The sequence below is a fragment of the Gobius niger genome (assembly GCF_951799975.1).
Source record: "Gobius niger genome assembly, chromosome: 9".
Lineage (NCBI taxonomy): Eukaryota > Metazoa > Chordata > Actinopteri > Gobiiformes > Gobiidae > Gobius > Gobius niger.
In genome coordinates, this window is record NC_136860.1 from 20,852,883 (window position 1) to 20,879,047 (window position 26,165).

The following is a 26,165-nucleotide window of genomic DNA, read 5'->3' on the forward strand; positions in this document are numbered from 1 at the left end:
ACTCACAAGGACCACCATTCTCTCCTCCATCACTTCCCTCTGTTTTGGCAATAAGCAGGACACTGCCAATAACTTCCTGGCACACCCCAACACTGAAAGTTTGAGATGTTTTTGTTCCAATAAGCTAAGCACAAGCTAATGTTAAATAAAGCACGAAATCCAACAGTTCACAAATTATTGAAACGGAAAACAAAACCATGTGAAACTGCTACGATGACACAGCTCGAACAACAACAAATGGGATCATGATATATATTTTTCAGTCTTAAATCCACTGTAATTCGAACAGATAATAAAAACATATTTTAAAAGTTGTAACTGAACAGGATTCGTTTTGCCTCTTTTCTTACAGCGGCTGTAATGGGGTGCTTTTAGCTGCAGATGCAAGTTCACAAGCAACTTGCTGCAGCCTCAGTCGTCCAAACATCTCTGAGGTTTTGTTTCCTAATGGCTGTATCCCTCATTACACACAAACATCCTCTCCGTCTGAGTAAACCGTTTCTAGGAGATTTGGCATAATTGTGGAAATTGCACGAAAACGAGGAGTTTCTATTGATTTGTGGGGCTCTCCAGTGTGGAGGCATGACGATAGCGGAGAAAAAGGAATAACGCTCGTATTCTGATGTTATTCAACAAACTCGCACCTGACGCTCGGCTCAGTGCAAAAACCTTCAATCACGTACAGCCCTCCAACCCTGACTGCTGCTTCATTATCCGCTGGCTCCGTGTCATATTCGCGCCGCAAGAGAAATGTGCTTGTTGACTCCCTTGCATCGTTGAACCGTTTATCATAACATGCCACCGTTCTCTTTAAGCTTCTGACGATTTGCAATGAAACTTTTTTTTTTTTTGGTGACAAATTCTATTCAACTATTTTCCACAGTGTCCCAGCTCTACATAATAGTCTTGGCTAGCCTTAATGATTGACAGGTTTTAGAGGAGAGTGTTTCTGCCTCGGTCACACTCTAATTAAACCGAACAAAGTCAGTGCCCCTCGCTGCGCGCCGCCGCCATGTTGGGCCGTCAAGAGCTCAGAGACTTCGGGTGCTGCCAGCCATGACTTCACCGACCTGCCACCCTAAGCCATTGGACTATTGCTCGCACACAAAGTCAAACTGGGTCTTCTGTGACTTCCACCAAATGTAATGTAGTCTACTTTAGCAATAATGACTTCGAGAAAAAGAGGCTGAGCTCAAGTAAGTGCACTGCAAACATGGAGGTCTATCAGCGTACGTGTTGAGGTTGACCTTGTTGTTTAAAGTCTGACAATTCATTTGTAAAATAAACGTGTCGGTCAAATGGTAGAAGAAGTAGAAGTAGTAGTAGTAGAAGAGGTGGTAGTAGTAGAAGAAGAGGTAGTAGTAGAAGAAGAGGTAGTAGTAGTAGAAGAGGTAGAGGTAGTAGCAGTAGTAGTAGAAGAAGTAGAGGTAGTAGTAGTAGAATAAGTAGAGGTAGTAGTAGTAGTAGTAGTAGAAGAAGAGGTAGTAGTAGTAGAAGAGGTAGAGGTAGTAGTAGTAGTAGTAGAAGAAGAAGAGGTAGTCGTAGTAGTAGAAGTAGAGGTAGTAGCAGTAGTAGTAGAATAGGTAGAGGTAGTAGTAGTAGAATAAGTAGAGGTAGTAGTAGTAGTAGTAGTAGAAGAAGAAGAGGTAGTAGTAGTAGTAGAAGTAGAGGTAGTAGTAGTAGTAGAAGAAGAACAGGGAGTCGTAGTAGAAGTAGAGGTAGTAGCAGTAGTAGTAGAAGAAGAAGTAGAGGTAGTAGTAGTAGAATAAGAAGAGGTAGTAGTAGTAGTAGTAGCAGTAGAAGAAAAAGTAGAGGTAGTAGTAGTAGTAGAAGAAGTAGAGGTACTAGTAGTAGAAGTTGAAGAAGTAGAAGTTGACGTAGAAGTAGAAGATGTAGAAGATGAAGTAGAAGTAGTAGAAGAAGTAGTTGAAGAAGTAAAAGAAGTAGTAGACGTAGAAGTAGAGGAAGAAGTAGAAGTAGAAGAAGAAGAAGAAGAAGTGGAAGAAGTAGTAGTAGAAGTAGAAGAAGAAGAAAAAGAAGAAGTGGAAGAAGTAGTAGTAGAAGTAGAAGAAGAAGAAAAAGAAGAAGTGGAAGAAGTAGTCGTAGAAGTAGAAGAATAAGAAAAAGAACTTGATTTCTAAAGCGCTTTTCACAGACAGTGACAAAGCGCTTTACATGAGACAATTGTACATTCACTACATACTCGATACTAAGTTATACATTGAAAAACATACACAAATCTGTATAATGATACATATTCTCCTTTTATTTTCTGTTTACTGTTTTAAGCTTTAATTAATCAGTTGAGCTCCTGTGACCAAGTACTTTCCCTCATGGATCAATAAGCTTGTCTAAGTCAAAATCTATAAAGTGAGATGTTGCTAATATCGTAAAAGTGCAGGCAACAACACAGCATTGAATGTGTTCTTTCATGCTCCTGTTTCTGGACGGGTTCCCACTGGGGGTTCCAATTTCCCCCATCCACCCAAATCATGCACAATAGGCTGCACTCTGCCAGTAGTCCCAGCAGAATTGAAGGATGGGTCAAAAACGGGGACAAAAAAGTACAGCTCAAACTAACTCATTTAACTTCAATATCCGAATTGATCATGAAGAAAAACAAACTAGTTCACACCTTTTTTTTGCAGTCAACCTAAGCTTAATGTCTCTAACTCATTCCCATAAGGCCACAAAATAAACAAATAGTGCTATAACTGAACCTTCTACCATAGATATAATTATGAATCACTGAATATGCTGCAAACAAAAGCACACGCGGGTGAGTAATAGCAACGAATATGCAGATCTTCTAGCCTGTCCTTGGTGCGTTTAGATTGGGCGTCCTCCGAATCCACAGCCGTTACTCGTGTCATTAACTGCAGACAGTTTTTTTTTTTCTTTTTTCTCGGAGGCGTCAGGAGCAGGTGTGTTTGAGGAGGTGCACGCTGAGCCTTGGCATGAGTTGTGCGCTTCAGCCATGCATGAAGCTACACATCATCACACGCCGAAGAGCACACCGTCTGCCCAGCGCTCCTCCTTATACCACAAAATGAGAGCGGTGCCCTGCTCTGCCTGCTGACTCACCTCCGACACACTGCGCAGGAATTTACTGTCGGTCTCTGCCACCGGGCCAGCGCTGCAGCTCCAGGGATGTGGATGTGTCTGACTTCAGCTAATAGCTCTCAAATACAATTACATCCTTGTGCACTTTATGTCCCAAACCCACTTCTAATATAGAGACAAAATGTTTACTTTGGTGTGTGCATGGATTCTTCTTCATCATCAGACCAAATCCACTAGGTATCTCCAGCTCGCTCAGGCTCTTGCAAATATATGAGAGTTCTTATAGGTCATTTCCAGTTTTTCTCGCACATTGTCCAGCCATCATGTTTTAGTTCTCTGCCTCTCTTTCCCTCCATGGTCCTTTGGATGATGACTTTCTCCAAACTGTTGTCGGCTCTGATCACATATCCATAGAAAGTCAGTCTTTTCCTCTCTATTATTTTCATTGAGATGTTTTTGCTGATATTTTGCCCAGGACCGAATTTTTTTTTTCTTTGCTGTGCATGGAACACATAGATGCCTCCGGCACACCCATACTTCAAAAGCATCTATTTTTGCTTAGAATAAACTACTCGGTGTTTCCAAATTCTGATCTGACCGTGACCTCCTGTCCAGAAACAAAAAAACCTATACCAGAAAACAACCTTGGTTCTCTGTGCAATCTGGTCAAAAACATATAGAAAAACTGGAGTTAAATATAACTTATAGCATCATTTTAAACAAGGACCTGAAATCTGTAGACCACCTAAAGCAGCCCGTGTATCAACAGTGGTGCACCAGTTTGAGAGCCACTGTAACATGCTAATCGGCTCCTTCTCTGCTGCCTCAAGGAAAATAGCACAATATCAGTATTATGTGTTGTCTGCCCAGGTTAGAGCTGCCCTCAGCTATTACATTAGCCGGTCCCAAAATGGCTGCATTCTCACATTGCATCGCCCCCCCAACACACCTCTCATCCCCCAACACAAGCCTCATCACCCAACACACTCCTCACCCCCCAACCCACTCCTCACCCCAACACAACCCTCATCCCCCAACACACCTCTCACCTGCCCTTGCTCCATGTAAACAAATACATGAAGGGATTGCAAATATTCTATATATCTCAGGAGTATAGCTGAGGGCAGCTTTAAGAAAGTATTTCATAAAAAGTGTCAAAGACAACTTGATTTTTCCAGAAATTGGGATTGCTGGATGCTCACCTTGGGGTTCCCCTGGAGGAGCTTAAGTTAGTGTCTGAGGAGAAGGAAGCCTGAGAGTTTGTAGAAGGTTGCACTGCAACTCACACGGACATGGTTAACAAGTCTGGCTTTTTGCAACAATTTTAACAACTAAATTCTCAAGCACAAGGCCCTGTAGACTGAAAGTGTTGCACCACCGAGATGCAGGGGGAAAGTGTTACCATATTGGCCAAGCGAGCGCAGATGATTGATCATGTGATTTGGAGATTTAATCCAATTTGAAGAAAGCGAGTGCAGTGAACTATGGAAAAAGTACCTTTATTACATTTATAACAAAAGCTGTGGCTCAGTCCCCAGGAAATAGCAAATATGCAAATGTTATGGAACAGATGTTATGTGTTTTAGCCATGTTCTTACTAGAATTAGGTGCACAGAATGGGAGTAGTGATTGTGATTTTTTTTTTAAAGTGACATTGAGGAATATTCGTGCTGAAAAGGAGGAAAAAAGACAAATGTTTAAGAAGACAGGTTATGCCAGAACTGTTTTTTTTTATAAATTGTATATGAGTTATGATCTGCTAAGATTAGACAAGCTCTGTATAGCAACACATTGATAACATGCATAGATTGGTGTAGCACACTTTGTTGTTTGAATCACTACATAATTCATGTGGTTACAGCGGGACGCGAAATGTCTTTGAAGCTGCGGCTGCGATGGACAGCTAAGTCTATTATTCAGGTTCAAGAATGGAGTCAAACACTGCAATTACAGAAACAAATTGAAACGTGAAAGCTGGTGTGCATTACAATGACCAAAGCATAAGAAAAAACATACATGGCGATTAACAAAACCTTGTGCTGTCTCTGCTGTTACACGACATACGACTTTTTTTTATTTCCTTGCATGAACATCCCCAGAGCTGAAGGGAGCGCAACAAACAAAGAGTGAATCACGGGTGCTTTGTATGTCACTGTGTCAAAAACCATCATGCCCTGCGCACTGCCTAGTCACATTAGTAGGGTAACCTGCCCCTACACCACTGGTATTTGTGTGTGCGCATGGCTGTGTGGGTGAGTTTGTTTTGTGTTTTTGTGTTTGTGATTTGCCAGATGTGTCACTGTGTGAGTCAGGCCCCTAGAGGACTATTTTGTGGCAGTATAATGTGAGTGCTGCTGCGGAATAAAAATGCACTTGGTGGTGTCAGGCTGAATGAACCTTTGTTAAACGCTCCTGACTGTCTTTGACCAGAGGCCTCTCAAGTTAATCTCAAGAGGCTGGTCAAAGGTAGGAGGGCTAACGAGCCTCAATCCCAACATGCACCGCTTCACCGACGGGGACTCTAATTGCCGTTCCTTCCTGAGCCAATCCGCTACCTACAGTTACACCAGAGGCCTGTGAATAGGGTGACTCAGCACTGTCATGGTGCTAAAACATACACTAGAAGGCATTTTTATACAATTATTAATCTGACGGTTGTATTGTAAGGTTTTACCGTTGCCCACATATGCACCTTCCGAGCCACAGCTGTCCTGGATACTCCAACAAAGCTCTGGACTTAAACCTTACATTTGAGAAGTGTTTGTCAGAATCCAGCTTGCTCAACTGCCAAGTGAACGTAGCGCATGCCTTACTGTGCATGTAATTAACTGTGAGCCTCCAGTCCAACTGCAGACATGACCAGTGAAGAGAGTTAGTGGCTTGTTGAGGACAGACTCTGAGTTCAGGCAGGCCTCTCTCTCCTGTGGTTGTTGATTGCGCTGCCTCGTCCCCAGTGACCGTGGCCCATTGTCAGCTGTCCAAGGATGACTGGCCACAGAGACGCTCCCCTGCCTTCGTTCAATGCCTGTGTTGATGAAGAGCAGGGGCCAGCACACCGCTCGCCCACTTAGTGTACACACCCCACTGGGGCAGAGGACCACTGCTGACAAACACATCACACAGTGCGCCACAGAGAGAGCCAACACACAGGACGATTAATCACCAGTCCTGGACGTAGGCAGTCCCCTTTCAAACACTCAAATACTGAAATCAAATATGTATTTTGAAATGAACCACTCACAACTACCATCACACGAAGCATTGAGCCTCCTGCTGACACTGCTCATGTGCCAGTGGTGGGTCCAGACTCCAAAGAAGCTGTCATCTCCACACCAGCTCACAAGCACCCACAGTCTCTATGGGACCGGTATGATGCTTCATATAAGTAATAGTCAGTACACCATTTGGAACAACTAATAGGAACATTTTGATCTTAAACTTTTGTCTTTTGAAATGACATCTGTAATCTTCCATTTGCAGAAAAAAAAAAGTTGATATTAGCGCGACCTTTCAGTGACCTAGCGGCTGTAAGGGTGGTTAGCACTACGTCTTTACTTTACTTATGCTCATGTATCTCTGGGTGACTCAGGGTCCTGGGACCCAGTGCAGCTGTATTGACTTCCCCTCCTGATGTTTTGCCCCTGCAAAGAAGTCTGTGAAATAGATACAAAGCTTTCAGTTTATTCTAAGGGACTAGATTTGTTTAAAAAATTGTTTTAATAAAATGCCTATGAAGTCGCCTGAACAAAATTTAATGAAAAAGGCAAAAACATCTCTCTTAAGCTTTTAAGCACGGTTCCCCATCTATGAAGCCATCCCTTGCCATATACGCTCCTCGCCTGAATCTAAGTCCCCTTTAAGTTGACCGTGACCAGGCCCTGCTGCTGTGGAGTTTACAGAGACTTCCGTCTGGTGCAGAGTGCTGCCATGGTGACACGTTTCATTCATATCGCTGAAACTGTGGCGGATTTCAGCGGCGCATGAGGCGCTTTCTTCCTCTGTCAGCATTCAGCCATGTTGTGAACAGCATGGAGACACACGTGTGCCAGTCGTGGCATGAACCACATGGAAAGAAATGTGACAGTCATCGCACACACCAAAGGAGGACACAGAGATGTGCAATATTAGCTCTAATTTTTACTACAACAGCCCACAGATTGTCAGATCTTCAGTCATTTTCATGGAGAAGCAGGGGATTTCCCCTGATGCGTTAAAGCGATACATTTCCCAGCCCTAGTTTATGCTTCACGACTTACAGGGGCACTATTCAGGGTCACTTTCACAGAAATGGTAGAAAAGTATGCAAATACTGTAAAATTAGATGTCTGGATATACACTAAAGAAGGACAAAACTCCACTCCACCACTAGAAAAGTAGTATAGAGTTTTTGAGGATCTGTACCTTACTTGAGTGCTTTTATTTTTTGTTGAGAACTTTCTACTTTTACTCCACCATATTTGAAAGATGAAAACAATACTTTCTAATCATGCAGTCTCTATGAACAGTAGGTGGCGCTATGCAGATGTACTGTCAAATGCTACTGACAACAAGGAAGAAGATTTGTTGTCATACAGATTTTTATGTTTTTTACATTTTTACACTTACTTGGATTTTCTACTTTGAACATTAAGTGTACTTTCTGAAGTGAGTGAGCAACTTTTACTTTAGTTGGAGCAACCTTTGACCAGAAGTACTACTTATGCATATGACATGGCTGTAGCACGCAATAAATGTGAAACTCAAGTTTAGTCAGTTTCCACACGCACAAGCACAAAAACAATACACCTGGGCTCAATGTTCTTGTAAAGATCCCCAGCTGAGTCCAGAAGGAGATTTTCACCTCCATCAATTTGAACTATGGCTTTTCAGAGCAGACTATGGCTGCGAATGGCTCTTGTGTGAAATATTTTCCGTCCTGGATAGAGAGAGGACAGTTAGTCTCTGTGCACACTCGAGCGCCTGACAGCTGCCGGAGACGGGCACAGCTGCCGATGAGGAATCAGAAGTCATCGTTTACATTAGAAACAGATTGCCATATGTTACGGTCTTTGCAAAAGGCAAAGTCCTGTTAAAAGTGAAAGGTGAGGGGCATGAAAAAACAGCCATACATTTCTATATTCTGCTCTTAACTTGCCCCTGGCGGTGAAATGTGCAACATTAGCCAGGTAGGGATGCAGCGCGGTCCATCCTCAAAAACCAACAGGCTTTTTTTTCTCTTTCTCTCCGTTTTCATGTTCCCCAAAGACGGGAAATGCTGGCCTGAGCGCTTTTCAGGTGAAATGTGCATTTACGCTTTGGTATCCATGACACAGTCTATTCTATTGTCTAGAGAAGCCATCGTGGTGGCAATGGAGCCTAAATGAGGCCAATAATGGTCCTATGCTCGGTCCCCAGAGTCTGGCCTGTTTAAAAATCGATTCTCTGCTTGACTGGGGACAGGCTGGGAATAGAGAGCACTGGAAGAAATGGAGAGGAAAGAACCAGAAGAGAGGAGACTTTCCAAAGGTTACCACACACACAAAAGATACAGGATATATCAGAGCCCACTGCAAGTGTGGATCCGGTAAGACACGTTTCAATGGTACAGTGCACAGTGGAGCAGAGGTTTCTATGCTAAATCACTGCATTAGACCAAATGAAGCAACATTTAGTTTTCTGCATGTGGTAGGACAACTGCTTTATGTTTAAGTTATTGTTACCACATAAACTGTACATCAATGTGTTGCATTTAAAGCAATAAGTTCCCCAATCACTTCCTGTGTTACCTTTTCTTTCTGCATCTGCTTATTGTTTTGCTGCTGTATCTTGAGTAAACCATATGCTATTGTCTAAGCCTGGTAGAGAGCATGAATTAGAGAAAATTGCATGCAATATGCTTGTACAAAGCCTCTACAGAAGAACATAATGCACTCCTACAAGTATGGCTACACAGCGTGGAAATCCATTGTTCCATTTTTGAATTGGTCTGTTGATCGACCAAAGACAATTAAATAAATCAAGCAAAAAGCAAAAGTTAAGTCAGTCCGTGGCGTCTCTCAATGTTCCCTCTTTGTGAGTCTTATTAAGAAACTTTTCCTGGACTAAAACAGTACATCCAAGAACTTTATAGCCGTTCTGACAATGCCGCCCACAGTGATGGATTAGACGCTAACTGTAAAAAGTGCTCTGAGTGATTTGGAGAAAATGAAGCGAGCCAAGCATTCGAGTCATGCGCTGCAAAACGGTGGCAATAAAGTTACTCATTAAGATCGCAAGCGACAAAACACTCCCCTATTTACAAAGCAAGGCAACAACGCAAAACAATGGCAACTTACCAAAGTGAAGCTATAACTGTATATCAGAGCAACAGAGCTGCAGCGGAGGCGGAACAACCCTCCCTTCACGGTGGAGAAGGAGCCAAATATTCCCTGTCACTTTTGGCTGCTAAAGATATACGGCATTGTTTGTAGCCCCGGACCAATCGGAGTGACTTGTGGGAGGCGCCGAACAATAGCGGCCGCCAATCAAAAAGCCCAAAGTGTCAAAGGAGTCACACGCGATATGGGATGTCGATAAATATTTCATTTGTTGATTTTGTTTACACTGTCTCATGATATTTTCCAGGACCTTGAGCTTTTCCGTCTATACCAATGGGGCCCCAAAACAAGGCCTAATTAGGACTGCACTCTGGTACAAGATTCAACGTAAAGGCACCATGACGTCTCCGGAGAAGAACCATAGGAACATACTTAATTTTGCTGTATATATTTATTTGTTGGTCAAATACAATTTCTGCAATGTATTGTTCCAAAGTAATTTTGACATTATCGCGTTAGGGCTCCGTTATTCTGTTGCCACGTTTAAAAAATAAAGACAAACCCAGAGGAGAATCAATATTCAATTTCATTGCTGTAGCACTATGATTTGATATGCTATATTATGATGTTTGAAACCTGAGTTGTAACCACAGAGGGAAGGTGTGTGTGTGTGTGTGTGTTGACTGTACATAGAATATTTATTAAGGCGTTTTAATGGAGCATTTTTGGATCTGAAAGCAGATAAAGATGTGCGGGAGAAAGCATCCAAGCTCCCATCAGTTTTAACACACTGTCTGTTCGTTATTTGAGGAGTCATCTGGCTGATGCACAAGGAGAAGCTGTGCGTTGTGGTTTAACGTTAGATGCCCTTCCTTTCAAAAGGCACATACGGAGACTGGGGACGATGCTCCTACTTTTTGGTGTCACATGTCAAAGCTGCAAGTTAGGGTTGGGACGATAATGAAATTTAGGGTCACGATTATCTTGGCCAAAATAATTGCGATTAACAATGAGATTTGCCTTTGGTTTAAAAAAAAAAATCACTGAAACTGCAGAAATTATGGGGATTGGGCAATTACTAAATATTCCTCTTCATTGTCTGCTGTTTAATGTTTCATTGTCTGGTGTTTAATGTCATATTGAGTGAGACATAAAGTAAGTATTTAAAGGCACACAATATTTTGGACTATACGGCGGTGGCGTAGTTGGTAGAGCGGGTCATCTCGTGATCAGAAGTGCACACTGGACTTGTTGTGTTCTTGGGCAACACACTTCACCCTACTTGCCTTCAGTTCCTGCGTACACTGGTGTATGAATGAGAGAGTGAATGGCCGACTGGTTCCTTACTGTAAAGCGCTTTGAGTTTGATAAGTACTATTGAAAAGTACTGTAGAAAAGCACTGTTGTCATCAATGTAAGACAAATAATGAGCAGCTCGACACAGAAAATTCTATTTCTGCAGTGAGTCATCAAAGAATGGATTTGGATGAGGAACTAACCTACTGAAATTTTAAATACTGCTGACTTTAGTCATATCTCCATGGAGACGTACCCACTCCCGGTAAAGTTACCGGCACTGGTTGTCTGATGGACTTAACGATTTTCTCCTAGCACGATAATCAAAAAATGTGCCGATCGATTAATTTCCACATTTTTTTAGCGCCATTTAACGACATTATTGTTCATCGTCCCATCCCCAGCTGCAATTTCAATTTCTTCTGTTGTCAAGTCATGTAAGTCGGAACTAATTGAGGATAAATTGTGAGCTGCTGCACCAAATCTTTCGCACAATACCTCATGCATATCCCGATTATTTATATGCATGTTTTTGGTGCAAAGACAATAAAGGACCACCATAGAAATACATTGCACTGATTAGCGATCCATCCATATTAGCGATCAATAAAAAACAGCTATACTTCTGTTGTTTCTCAACGATTTGCTGTTTTCATATTATGGCCTACAATGACAAATGAAATTTACTCTTCTACCAGAAAATACATTGGTTAAATCAGCTTTTATATACTGTAGAAAACAGGGTGGACAATGCTACCGAGCTTTGTTAGATTTCTTATTTTTTCTTATGTTCTTTCCTAGACCATACCACAGGATGTGTTTTTGCTACTGTATATCTGCCCTTACAGGAAGACCAGAGTTTAGAGCGTGACACCTGACAGAAACCCCACCTCCATATTTAGTTCAAAAATAATAATAATAATCCACTAGGCCAAGGAAGAGCAATCCAACTTTGTTTCTTATCTTTAGCCATTGATTAAAACCAGTCCAGACCACTCTTCCAAAGCGGCGCTCACACACACAATCTAACACACACACTGCGAGTCCCTGAGCTTCATTGATTGCTCTTCCACAGCGCTGCCTCAGTTGTGCAGTCTGCTGCTGGAGGGCCTCAGAGATGGGAAGGGGTCCTACAGGGAGCAGTACAGTTACCTCCGATGAAATCTCATTATGGCTTTTCAGAGAGCAGAAACTATTGTGGGACAGTAAGTTGGAGAGAGTGTGATCATTACAGAGGCAGAAGTCTGAAAGTTTTCACCATTAGCCTGAGGACCGGGCAGAGAAAGTGACCAGACTTTGCACATACAGATTGGACCTTCAGGGGGTTATTGATGTCCATATTTTAGAAATATAAAGTGAGCAAATACCTAGTTTGCGGTCCAACAGTCCAATTTGTTCATTGTCTGATATTGTCCAGCTGTGCAAGAAGGTTTTAATGTTTCTGTGAACATATAGTGACTGGGACATACAGGTCTAATTCAGCAGCAAAGGTTTTAAAATCTAACCACAGTGTTGTAACTTGTTTACCTTAATAAATCTTTTTCGTAGTCCCTCTGGGGGTTAATCGGATGATTGGAGGATCTTTCATCTCCCCCTGGAGTCTCTGGCCACCGGATAGGAGCAACCAATACACACTGCTAGAATGGCGAAGAAGAAGCTAACAGGCTAACGGGCAAAGCTAACTGTGGGCTAGCTTCACTTTGCAGTATTAACAGCCAAGTTTGAGTGAAAAAAAAAAAAAATCCATTGTGTAATTGGATGCATCGAAGGGAGAATATCCCTCTCTCCCTTCGCCTTTTTTGTCAGCATAGTATAACTTTCACGGACAATTAATAAGAAAATCGCAACTTGCTACACCTGCAGTTGCGCTTATGGCCTCTAGGGGCATAGTACTGCTGTAATGAAAATGTAGCATTTCTCAGCGCACTGTAAGAAGTTCCTTCACCTCTTAACCCCCACCTGAACTGAGCCATTTTTTTTTCCAGTTCGGCTTTACCCACATCTAAAAGCTTCTTGGGGGAAAAAAAGTGTCAAAATGGCGACACAAATTAAACAAAAACGAGGATGAAAATGCAACAAATGAGCGACAAAAACATGACAAAAAGGCGATGAAAAAGTGACAAAAATGTGTGACGAAAACGCAACAAAAAGGAACAAAAGAGCAACGAAAAAGTGTCAAAAATGCAACAAAAGAGTGAAAAAAGGCGATGAAAAAGTGTCAAAAATGTGTGACGAAACAGCCAAAAAAGGAAGGAAAAAGATCAATTTAGATGAGTTTTGTAGGTCTTAGCTTTCAAATGAGACTCTACACTGGCATAGGTTCTAACCTTTTAGATTCGGGCAAAGCTGAACTCGGTTAAGGCGGAGGTGAAGAGGTTAAGTGATCCTAAACTCTCCAACATTCCCTGCTCAAGCATTAGTTATTTGGTCTTGGGGTCAATGTCACCAGAAGGAAACCCCTGTTCTTACCCAAACATGGAGAACATGACAGCAACATGGACTGCTGTGTTTCCAGTAATGTAATGTCTGTAATTTTAGTTGAGATTAGATGCTGTGCTCAGATGAGGGTACATTTCCCTCATCTTCTTGTGGCAATAAACACTCAAATTGGGGAAAAGCAAAAGTGAGTTTAATGATGATCACTAAATCAGGGTCTTGGCTTGGCCATCTCATAAGAATGGATGAAATATGAATGATCTAGAAGAGAGACTCAAAGTACTGCAAAAACCAATAGGAGCTTGGATGCCATGCAGCATTTTTACTCATGGTTTAAGCAAATGCCCCAAGGGATCTAAACAGAAAAATGCTATTATTAAATCTAATGACACACAATCTAGTCAACGATTACTTGTGAGAGGAATCAGTGAGAGGTATATCTTTTAAAGGTGTGGTAAATGCCCTGCAAAAGTCTTTTATGTATGATTTGCTCTAGCAGAAAAGCCAAAAGGGCTGAAGTTCAGAGGATGGCACAGACCCGACATATGTAGGTCTTGTAACGTGCCGATGGGAGTTCTCACCAGGTTGTTTTGGCACAGTCTGGTGTGATGTGAACATGTAAGGATCAGGCCAGACATGTGGAGCCATGCTGAGAAGGGTCCAGTCTTCTGAAGGAGATGATGGAGGAGGGGAGGAAGCAGGAAAGGAGGGAGGAAGAGGGCGGAAAGTCGGAGGGGGCGGGAGAGGGTGTACGAGACCGCAGGACCAGGAGGAGAGCCAGGTCACAGCTGGAGACAGGACTGGCTGGGTCTACAGTGTTTGTTAGATCAGGCATTTACAAACATTTACATACAACATATCAACTGTTAGTACTGATGAATGCTACCATCAAAATGAGCTTTCTGACAAGGCTTTTCATTTAATAGAAGATTGAAATAGAATCACAAGCATTTCAGAGCATGTTTGAAGCTGACTCTATGCAATGGTGTTAGCATGTTTAAATATTCCCTAGAAGACACAGGGATATTTAGTTGCAAAAGACATTATACAGCATTGCCTGCTTTTTCAACAAACAAAGTGGTGATTTTATGATGAAAACCAAATGATTTCTAAACTCTTTTGTCTTTTTGCGCCCTCTGCTCGTGCTGAAGTCAGGGCTGACCATCAGCCAAAAAGCCAAACGGATGCGGCGAGCTAGCTTGATTTGAATGCAATGCACAATTTGTCACAAGCTGATAACAAAAACAAAAACAAAAAAATGCATCAAATAGTGCAAGCAGAGGCCATACTCTAGTGCATAGGTTGACAATCAAATCTGTTAGCATTCCCTGTTTATTTAGAGCTGATGAGTGAATCAATAATCTGTCCAGTTTCTACTGTTAATTTGTTTGTTCAACCATATCCATTAAAGTGATAGTCTGTAAGTTTCAGTGTTTTCAAATTTAATAGATTGCATATTGAACCCCGGGGTCTGAAATAAGTAATATCAAATCATTATATTTTTTTCAAAAGTCCCTCCCTTTCTGATTTATGCAACTGATCAGAATCCCCGGGCTATCACTTTGACCAATGAGACGAGCTTTCCTGTGAACCAGCCACGTCCATTCAGGAGAGAAAGGCTTGATTGTTTAATTTTGAGAGTTTGCTCTGTCCGCACTTTGCGATCTTACAGATTTTTACTCTAAGGCCATTGGGGTCTGGACTAAAGCCTCTAGAGATCCAAGCAGCAGTTTAGACTAAAGTACACGCCTGACCAGACATAAACCATGTACATTGGCACCCTCCTGAAGACAGAATTGAGCTCATCTTTCTGGCCGCGTCTGAACTAAAGCATCTAGGACCTTTTTACTGTGGACTGTGAGACTTGTTGCCCACTTATTACTGACTAGTGGTACTAATAGCCTACATTCTGAGCAAAATGGTCTGGCCACAGCGCACTTTACAGCGGCTGTGCACGGCTTCTCCACCGGGACTCATTGCGCCAGAGCAGGGAACATAATAAAAAGAAAGCCCTGTGTGCTCGAGGTTCAGGAAACTGTTGAAATGTATCTCACCATCTCATAGCCATCCTCACAAGTACTCGACTAGTAGTTTGATATTTGTTGCATGACACTCTTTTTGTTTTGTCTATAAAAATAAAAAATGCCAGGCCATTCCTTCAGAGATCGCTGCAGTCTTTTCAAAATACTAAATACTCTATTTGAAAATACTGAGGCACTGGGTGAACTTTTGCTTATTATTATTATTTAATGACATTTGTCCTGCGCTTAGGCGAAGTAGGTGAAGTGCCTTGCCATAGGACACACTAACAGTCTGCGCCCGTGGGAGCCGGAATTGAAAGCCTTCTGATCATTAACCGACCAGTTCTACCAATAGCCTTCATCCTCTCTGCTTGGGAATGTCTAAATCTGCAAACCCTCCAACATTCACAGTTCATATTTCTGCCATCTCTCACATGTTCCTTTTTTTTTTTTACCACTAGCTGAGACCAACTATTTGATATCTAAGACTCCTGCCGTCTCTGACCATGTTAGAAATACACGTGTGTGCGTCATCTCTTCTACAAGGCCGATGGGTTAGAGTGAGGACTGGAACTGAACGATTCAAAGTGACAGCTCAGAGAATGATTCCATTACAGCTGTTGGGGGCTACTCTCTTTGAGCCACTTGAAAAGATGCAAGAGGACAGAAATACTGAATTAGAATATGACCTGGCCTTATTTATTATAGCCTGCACCAGTGGCAACACAATGAATCATCCACACAGCACTTCTCGTCTGGTGCTCCTTGGTGAATGATGTTATACCTAAATGAAAATAATTTTTCTTCCACTAAAACGTATTTACTCTACATATTGTGGTGAGGACACTTGCAGGTTATGCTAGACGTTGGGCATTTATTTGTGTCATTCTCTCCACCAATTGTTCTTATTCCTAACGAGGATTCATAGCATTTAAGAAACAGTGAACACCTTAAGAGGTTGGAGGTTCCCTGGTCAGGACCTAAACACCATTGTCCTCATTTGTGAAATGGAAAACTGATTTATTGCACTTGTTAGAGGCATTTGAAGGGCACTTAATCAAGTACTGTTCTCCTCATGCTGCTTATTGTTCTTTTATTGTCAATCAATGTGATGAGAAGGAGATGGTCTCTTCAAACATACTCCTTGTACAAATATCAATTCCTAGTAGCATGATCAGAACAATGTGCTTATGAGAGCAGGTCTGAGGCTGAGTAATGAATTAGCTGTTGTGAACCGGCGTGCACCCCCCTCCACACAAATCACTGGCCTCCTCTGCTTGCATTGACAAACAAGCTAAAAGCCTTCACTCAGAGCACTGCTCTGCCTTCTGATCCACATTATTATTGTGTGATTGTATGCATCTGTGCATAATTGAACATTTTGAACCCTTAAGCCAATATGCCTCCGATGAATCCTCAGCTCCCACATCAAAATGATTATTTCTAAACAAACCGTGTTTAATCGACTGCATGCCTCTTCGGCACTTCCATCTGGAGGATGCTGTGTGACAGCTTCTCTTAAATTACAAATATCAATCTGCCACAGTGGGAGCTCAGCTGCCAGTGGCCTCATGGGGGACTGCGTCAGCGCAGCCTTCAAAACAAAGCCATCAAAAAAGCAGGCCATGTTGGTCAGCAGCAGATAATGCCAGTGATGCACAGATCCAGGTTGATCTGACAAGCTCCTCATAATACAACACTGAGCTGGCCTTAGTGGCACAATGAAGCTGGAGTTTACCCAGAGTGTTCTGGGTCAGCTGTGCCTCTCTCTCCCCCACGGCACAGACCGACAGACGCTTGCACTCAGGGCTCCAATCTGCTGTGTGATCAGCGGGCTCTCCCTGAGCATGTCCCCCGCCTCACACCGGCTGTCCCCGCACCACCACCACTTACACTTCATCCACCCGTTTATTGATACACTGCGCCGCAGGAGAGCCCTGGAGAGCTGCTTGGGAAAGCAATGGGTTTGAGGAGTGGACTAATTCAATCAGCAGCAGGGAAAAACACACTTATCATTCATCACCAACACAAGATACAAGCAGACACACTCCAGCAGCAATCCCTTTTTTAGATTACTGTAACACACAATGGACATGATTTATGGTGCTGTATAGGACAGAACTGTGTTCAGTGACCGCAGAGAGGCCTCCAGAGAGTGGCCCATGACTCCCTCAGGGTTAATCTGCTTTTTACATGGCTCTATAATGTCTGCTTTATTTATAACAGTGAGTGATAACTGCAACCCAAGCATCAGGTAAATTAAAAATAAAATATCTTGCGCTCGTTCATACAGATTTTTCTACATGTTAAGAAACACAACAATCTGATTGCTTGAAATAGTTTTCTCTGCAAGCTAAGCTAAAAGAGTGCAAGTGCACAATGGCAAGGAAGTGCTGCAATGTTAAGTCCTCAGTGGGAAACTTGAGAAGTGTGTTAGTGTTAAGAATTGTGTTCAATTGAGTGAACACTGAGAATCGGCTACATAAACTGATAACACAACGTAAGAATTCAGTATGAAATGTACGTCTGTACTTCAGCACCATGGACAGTTCCCGGCATCTCATCGCCAACGTCTCATTAGCTGTGGCCGGTCTAAACGGACCTTTACCGACCAGGTAACTGGTCTGGATTTGATTGTGACTGGTTAACAATGAAAACTGGAGATGTGGCTCACCTCCAGCTGGCTTCAGGACAGACGTCCCTGCCAGCACTAAGGGATATAGGTCACCTGACAAAATGGAGAAAAAATAAATAAAAACACAGCTTTCACTAGCAGCGCGCGCGTGTTCTTTTCCGACTCCATCTATCCACATTGCTGGTGATTGTAGTTACAGTAGAGATTTGCGCATGTTTAAGTCCGCAAAGAAAATCATATCGCTTTCTGAACGCTGCCGCTCACTTATAACAAACAATTCCGTTAGAATATATGTAAAAGTACAAGAAAAAAGGGGGGTGGGGGTCTCAAAAAATCTCATCAATCAACATCCAGTCAGATTCCTACGTCATGCGTCGGCATTCAGCACAGTTACACCCCGAAGAACGCGCAGCAAGCTGCCGTGAGAAACTACCGTACAGTACACACATACATGCCGTGCACATGTATCACAATGTGGGGAGTTAAACACATGACACGACAAAGTAATGATAACCTAACATCCACATCAAACATAGTGAGAGGGACTGCTTCACGGAAACACTCAAAGAAATCAAGAAGTTAGTGTGGTGCAACCATAAACACAGTGCATTGTAGCCAGTGCTAAATCGTCGCCTCGGTACAAGCAGTAGCCTATATTCGGAGTATAAAGGCGGGATCGTGCGCATAATAAGGCTTATACTGACAGACTGCCTTCAGGGAGAGCTGCCGCTTGGTTTGCACCTTTATCTAAATCCTCTCCTTAGTGAGCTCCAGTGAGCCCGGCGGCTTGGTGCGTGTGTGTATGTGTGAGGGAGACTGCACTGCAGAGGGCTTCTCCGGCTTCCTCGCCGATTGCTCTCATGAGCAAATAGTCAAATGTGATACAACACATATGACTGCAGACTAGGCTACTAAAAGGGCAAACAATTCAACTGGTCTTTTCGCCTTTCTAGAGCGTTTTCATTCGACAAATTAATTTCGACAGTATCACCGTTCAACTTCTCTGAAGCCATAAGTGTTTCTTTGGATTTCTATGTCAATAGACACGTTAGAGGTTACTTCATATGAGAGGACAGAACTTTGACGAACCCCACGAAAAGAAAAATTGGCCTACCTTCTACTCGATTCCAAAGAAAATGTCTTTTGTTAGTCAACGAGGGAGGATTTGGACATCACAGCTCCAGGTCAACAATCAATCAGAACTCCTCGTGATAAAGCGAGTCACTAATAGACTGCAACTCAGTGGCATCACCCATTCAGCCAAACGGTCCGGTTAAAATCCCAATCGGAACGGAACAGTGTCCCTTTGAAGAAGTGCGCCAACCTCTCTCCTACGTAGCTGTCACTTTGCGCGTTCGTTACCAACCAAAAGATGAGCATAAAGATAGAAAACCGTAAATGCACGCCTCAGAAACGGACATGTGTTCAAGAAAAGAGTGGCTGTCAACTGATGGACCCAAATTTGTGACAGCAGACTTTTTACACTCGAATTCTAATCCGGGCCGGTGCGCTGGGCCATCGCAGGCGCTCCCGTTGGTGCGTATCCAACTCGCCGCCGTAGAGAAGGTGAAAGGGAATGTATGGATATAATGGCCAAATCCGATGGGGGGTTTCCTCCACAGCAGCGCTCTGTAGTTGCAAATGCGCACGACGCGCAGTATCTCTCCCCCTTCTCTCTTGCTCTCTCCCTCCTCTCTCCCTGGTCCTAGTGCACCACACACTGTTCTCTGCTGGTCCTAACACACACCGTATCTGCACTCACCGATTAGGATCTGAAATGGTGACTGAGGGGCGAGCGCATTCCCGCACACGCGTCTAACTTGAACGTGTGATGGATTCTCCTTCAATCTACCCCAAATACAGTCATGGCACTGTGAACACTGAGCTCCCGAACACTGAGTTATGAATGTTTGGAAATGGTCCTCGAATGGGAAAGCACAACATATAGACTACATTAATAAAACAATAAAATGTATTGTGCATTCATATAGCTTTAATGCAACACTCACCCACATGTTGTCACCGCAAATGGCAAAATGTGGATTTTACAATTGCATAGCCTGTCTTGCACACAAATATATTCATGCACGTGCCAGAATTTCAACTGTCACAAGCACATTCCATTTTATTCCATATAGAAACACACTTGAAGTCACTTTCCTCCATTATGACGGCAACATCAGTACGTTTGAGAGGCACTCAAAGCACACTGACGGCTCCACGGAGGAGAGATCAGTGGATAAAATGTGCAAGCTTTTTCGAATACAGCATAGCCCCAGGTAAAGGTAAAGAATCCAAGCCATTTCAAAGAAGTTGGGACAAAGTATCCTATGGACGATTATGAAGTGTCAAAATATACAAAGTTCACAGTTAAAAGCTTCTAGGATGTGCACAAAAAGTCATTCAATCATGCCTTTACAATTTTTTATCTCATTATCCGAACACATAGCACCGGACTGGTTTGGTGGTGGATCGCATGCCAGGCTTGGATTACAATAAATCACTCAAATTAAAACAAATAAATACAAATAAGTCAATGTTGATAATTTTATTGAATATAAGCATAAAAAGCTGAACTGTAGGTGTTAAATATAAAGGGTCCAGCTGTGACTAAGCCCTCCTCTTCAGTCTTTAAAAACATCTCACCCAGGCACTCGCAGCTGAATAGACAGTGGACATTTCACATATTAGTGAGCAATGCCATAGAAACTGCTGCCAGATCACAGGATCCCATCTCCTCTCCCTCCCACTTACGTTGTTTTTACTGCTGCCGCGGTGCTGTCCATCTAGACGCCTTCTGTTCGGTAAACGCCACATCAGCCTCTCTGACAGCCTTCCAAAGACTTGAATCGACAAAAAACAGACAAAACCTTCACAAGTTTTTTTGTAAATTAGAAGGGAATTGAAAGAATGTCAATGTTTTCAGCTACCTGGTTGTCACACTCAAAACAAGGTTAAAAGATGTCACTTGGGGTTACTGTTGAGCATAAGAAAGTTATTTAATCATCTATCCCTGTGTCTGGTGAAAGCTAGTTTTTAACCCTGTGAAGCAACTCCTGTTGTGATTCATATTTGGCTTTACAAAAACAACTTGATTTTATTTGATTTAGGTACAAGACAGGGATAGTTGAGGCTTTGGAAGAGGATTTAGTCTGTCAACTTATGAATGGTAAGCAAGTCATGAGGATTACTTCAAAAATGTATTTTTATAAATGGGAATTTAAGCTCTAACAATAACTTTCTATGTCTATTTCTATGTCTATTAGTGTATACAGTAATTATTATGTAGAGGCCACTCAAACTCGCACTGTAAAGGCACGTCAGGTTAAATTGCTCAAACAAAAATTAATTAAACCTTGCAGTTCATGGCACTAATACATTTGCTGGAAGATATTGTGTTAATGAGAGAAACAGAAACATCCACATGCCAGAAACATGCACATTTGTAATGTTGTTTGGAAGCAAGAGCATCGTGTCTACTTCTTAAAAGCATAACAGTGAAAACACCGGCCCTTGAGGCTGGAGCTCCTCCCGCTGCCTGCTCTGGGCACGTTCTCAGATTTGGGGACTACCTCCAGGTAACAACCCGACAGAGAATTGGGCTCTGGCTCGGGCTCCGCTCTGGCACATGCAGCACCGGCTGGTGACAACATGTGTGGAGGAATCACAGCTCAACACAGAAAGAGCATCATTCTGTTGCTCACATCCTGGCTTCCCACTTGGATCTTGTTCTGGCATGTTTCTGTTCACAGAGGAGACAAACAAATGTCAGATTGTAACTGTATAAAGATGAACTATTGCCCTGTGTTTATAATCAAAGCCTTCAGAGGATAAAGAAAGAGGGTTGACACACACACAAAAAAAGCAATTGGTGGAAAATCAATTCAAAGTGAAACCTATAACAAATCAATATGCAAATATGGACTGCAGGCTGGATCTCCATCCAACACAGCGCTTTTGTGAATTGGCTGGAGATGGGAATCTGCAATGCACAGCCAATAACCGTGGGGTGCAATTTTGTCAATAAGAGGCACAATCCCAGAGGAATGTTGCTACTGTCTTGTTGAAACTATGCCACAAGGAATAGACCAGGATGAATGATGTGTGTGTGCGTGTGTGTGTGTGTGTGTGTGTGTGTGTGTGTGTGTGTGTGTGTGTGTGTGTGTGTGTGTGTGTGTGTGTGTGTGTGTGTGTGTGTGTGTGTGTGTGTGTGTGTGTGTGTGTGTGTGTGTGTGTGTGTGTTTGTGTGTGTGTGTGTTTGTGTTTGTGTGTTTGTGTTTGTGTGTAGGTGTGCATGTGTGTGTGCAGGTGTGTGTGTGTGCGTGTGTGAATGGTGGTGGTCAGAGGGGCCGTTGCCTCAAATGTGTGCAGTCGCGCTTCTGTCAGTCGACCCTTGGGGAAATGGTAGTTACATACATAGTTTTACACCTCCATGTGTGGAATGAATGGTGAACAAATCCCCTACACTGTGTGAAGCGCTTTGGGTGACTTGTGTCATGTGAAAAGCAAGTACATCACTTTTGGAACAGCTGAGGCCATACAGGGAGAGACAAAATGCAAAAAGAGGCAAAAACATCCCACCATTAGTTTTCTCTGCTTTACTATCCAGATCCTGATAGCTCAATAAAAATGAGATTCCCTGTCTAACAATATCAATCACGTTGTCTTCTTTCGTTATCCTCGTCATTTGTCCGTATTTGCCTGTAATCCATCTTACCGCGGCACACATAAACATGAACCAATTTTCACACACCCCCGTTATAGGAAAGCAGATGTTTCCCAGTGCGCGCTGAATGATACATGCCCACTGCCTAATTGCAGGTCTATGAAATCTCCAGGTTATGGGTGCCAAGCCGTTGCCATAGCGGGTGCCAAGCGGTTGCCGTGACAGTGGGTTCTGACCTTCCCGTAATTGTAGAGACGATGCCATTTACCCTGTTCATCTGTGGCGTACACATCTGTGTCTGGTGATGGAACGAGAAGAGCAGGATCCAAGGACAAAATCTAAAGAAATTAGAATTGGTGCTTTGCAAGAAAATTATGCTCCAACAAATGATACAACAAAAAATATTGCACAAATCAGTGTTGAAGGGGAAGAACTATAGGGTGAGCGATATGCCCCAAAAGATTATATCATGATTTTCTTAGTAGATGGATATTCTGCACAACCTACAAAGTGTAAAATAGTGATCAGCATTGCATATGTCATGTATGTAATAGAGACCTGTTTTACACCAATTACCATGCCTTGTCCTGTTGTAATAAAACAAGTGTCTAGCTGCACCACCTCACACAATTTCAGATATTTTGCCAGTGCACTTCCCAAGCTTGCTAATGTGCCGGGTACTAGAAGCAACATTTATTGAGTTGTGCAGTTAGAATTTTTAAGCACGTTGAGTAGCGCTAAATATTTCAACAGGGAACTAGATTACTCCCTATGAAGTGCCTCAACAAATCATCTTGGAATTATCACAGATTTGAGCATGCACAAGAAGGCTTAACCAGTCGAAATGGGAAAAGACGGTCTGGAGTGTATTACGGCAAAATACTGGACAATCTTAGCATGGGAAAAAGAAAAAAGAAAAAAGATTCGGAACATTGTGAGATTAAAGCAAAATCTACTGATGGCGAGCAAATCACATAGAACCAGGGAAGTGTTTGAGCCAGACCCTGTCCGGACCATTGAGCAGGAAGTGCAACAGTAATAGCTTGCCTGGATCCAGAAACTCACAATAACATCGTGGCCAATTTGCCTTGAGCGATGAATGTATTTTGATCATTTGTTTTGATTCATTATAAAAAATAATAAATAAATAAAGCTACACAAGAGTCCAATAAATACAGGCTAAACAAAGAAAAATGAGAAGATCCTAAATGTGAGGTATTACATAGACATTATACAAATGATGTTCTAAAATGATCAATATCAAATCTGAGACGCAAAAACATTCAAGGCCCAGGGGAAAAAAAGAAGTAGAAAAAGGTTAAAAGTTTGCGCCATGTTTGGATCTTTCAAAAAGGTTGCATTTTTGTCTGAAAGCAAAAAAAAAAAAAACCCACAGTGTTTTGTCTATATTGCGGTGCGTCATTGTCTTTCTGTTTGATTTGTCTCTTTGGAGAATAAACTGAGCCCCCAGATCAGTCGAGACATGCCACTTACCACATCACTCGGCCCAACACGTTCAGTGACGCACAATCTTCCTGAACTTGTTTATGGTTCTCTCAAATGGAAGTTAAAAGTAGGTGAAGCAAAGAAGCGTGACGTATAAGCCCGAGACGCATTGTCCGAACACGTGTAGTGAGGGCCGGTAAAGTCTAACTGTGGTTGAAAAGGGTAACTTGGTGATATAATGTTGCACTGTCCTGCTGTGCTGCTATGCGTTGTAAACGGTAAATGGTCTCATATAGCACTTTTCCACCTACATTAGGCACTCAAGGCACATTACAACAAGGACGTTAAAAAGGAAAAAAACACGCACATCCAATCTAAATAGTGTGCAGGACCAAAGTAGACTATGAAGATAAAAGGAAGAAATGTGGTGTAAGTAATAAATATTTTCCTGGGAGCTACTTAGTTGTGCGGACTTTTTTCTTCCTTTCAACTTTACAACAAGGAACCAGTCACCCATTCACACTTTCATTCGTGCACCAATGTACGCAGACACGACCGAGATGACCCGCTCTACCATTTCCGGCAAGGTCTTTCCAGTAGAGCCCCTTTAGAAGCACCCCCTCTTTTGCTGTTTACATTATACAACAACATACAACTATTTTATTCTCAAATTGGCCTGAACAAAACAAATCATTTATTTATTTGGTCGAGACAGTGCAATGAGAATATGCAAACATGGCACGTCATATTGTAGCCACCTGCACTCACTCTCATTCATCCTGGCCCCCAAGTGGACATGTTTCAGGACATACCCGAATACCCTGAGGAAAACAAACCAGAAACAAACCTGGGAATCCAACTCAGGACATTCTGGCTGTGAGGAAATAATGCCTATGAGACATGACTACAATATACCCCACAGTTGGGACTTGGTTGACGTCAGCAGCACATCTAGTAAGTTCAGAAAAAGCAATAGTGGTTAAAATGAAAGCTAGACTAACGAACGATATTATGGCAGAGCTTTGCAAATGAAATGATACAAGTTTGTCTCACACAGGTATACGCTTTCCTCTTTACGTAGCAATATGTTTGAAATATTGTCACGCTGGCATGAATGAATGAGTGAGGAATATTTCAACTTGTCTGCTTTTACAAAGAAATGCAAAACCTGCAGTTGTCCCATCTCACAAAAGACGTTAAGTCAAAAGTGTGTACATTATAAAGTTATCATCCACTCAACAACATCATTAGTCAGTCTCATTACAGCCCTCTTGTCCAACCTTGAATTATACATCAAGCAGCCAATCAAAAGCCGGGTCGTCAGGGGACATTCCTGATGATTCCCCGTCGAGGTTTTCCTTTTTAATCAAAAGACTGGAGCCGGATCAGCATTTTCCAAAGAAATACAGACATAGTGCCATAGTGGAATCCACAGACGGCGTTCCCTGTGAAGTGTGAGCACTGTGCACTGTTGGACTGATAAAAAATACATTGTAGCAGAACATACTGCAGCAGAGGGTGATATGGAAAGACAAATACAACTAGGAAATGGCCCCTTGAAAGATTAAAAACGGTGGATTGGACACAGAAGTGGAGCTGAAGAAGGCGTAAATGGTATAATGTAAAATGCATCTGTCATTTGTTGTAATGCCAGATTAATTACCAGGCTTTTCATCACACACTCCTTTCGTGGGAACGTCCGCTTCGAGGGAGAACAGCAGTCTCTTCCCTGTCCCTCCCCATCGCCTCCAGTGTTCATTATCATAGAAATTGACGAGCTGCGATTGAAGCTCTCAAGCAAAGTTCAGAACACAAGGTCGGCCAAGAGTCAGTCATTAAGCCAGTTCTTTAAGTGTGCTGCCAATCTGCGTATCACTGGAAAAACTGGCCAGGACTCCTATACAAAAACAAACGAAGGGGAATGCTGGGGTGTGTACACAATGCATCCCATGGTTGTATCAAATTTAGAAATGTCTAATTCTCCTCATGAAGTCGATGCTATTCGTCTATTTCTGAAGATGAAAGGAATGTACAGTATGTTTGGCTCTTTCCCTGGTCAGTCAACTTTAAAGCAGTACTAAGAACTTGTTTACCTTAATAAATCATTTTCGCTGTCCCTCTGGGGGTAATACAAGTGTTAATGGGATGATTGGGGGGGTCTTTCATCTCCCCCAGGTGTCTCTGGCCATACCACCTATGCTATGCCCAATCCCGTCAGACCATGGAAGCTAAGCAGGGAAGCTAAGCAGGGAAGGGCCTGGTCGGTACTTGGATGGGAGACCTTTTGGGAACACCAGGAAGCCTAG

At 42.5% G+C, this 26,165-nt stretch overlaps 1 protein-coding gene across 5 annotated transcripts in view; it reads right to left on the reverse strand.

Moving 5' to 3' along the window:
• The window catches only part of il1rapl1a (interleukin 1 receptor accessory protein-like 1a), a 167,673-nt gene extending 148,196 nt beyond the window's left edge, over nt 1-19,477 (reverse strand). For 2 of the 5 annotated variants that reach the window (XM_079562473.1, XM_079562472.1), the window contains exon 1: nt 18,862-19,475. The gene's annotated coding sequence lies outside the window, so the exon portion shown is untranslated. Of the gene's footprint in view, nt 1-17,786; nt 17,811-18,861 lie in introns of those variants that run through there. The other 3 variants (XM_079562471.1, XM_079562470.1, XM_079562469.1) reach the window with 3 other exon arrangements.
• Nucleotides 19,478-26,165: the final 6,688 nt, after the last annotated feature.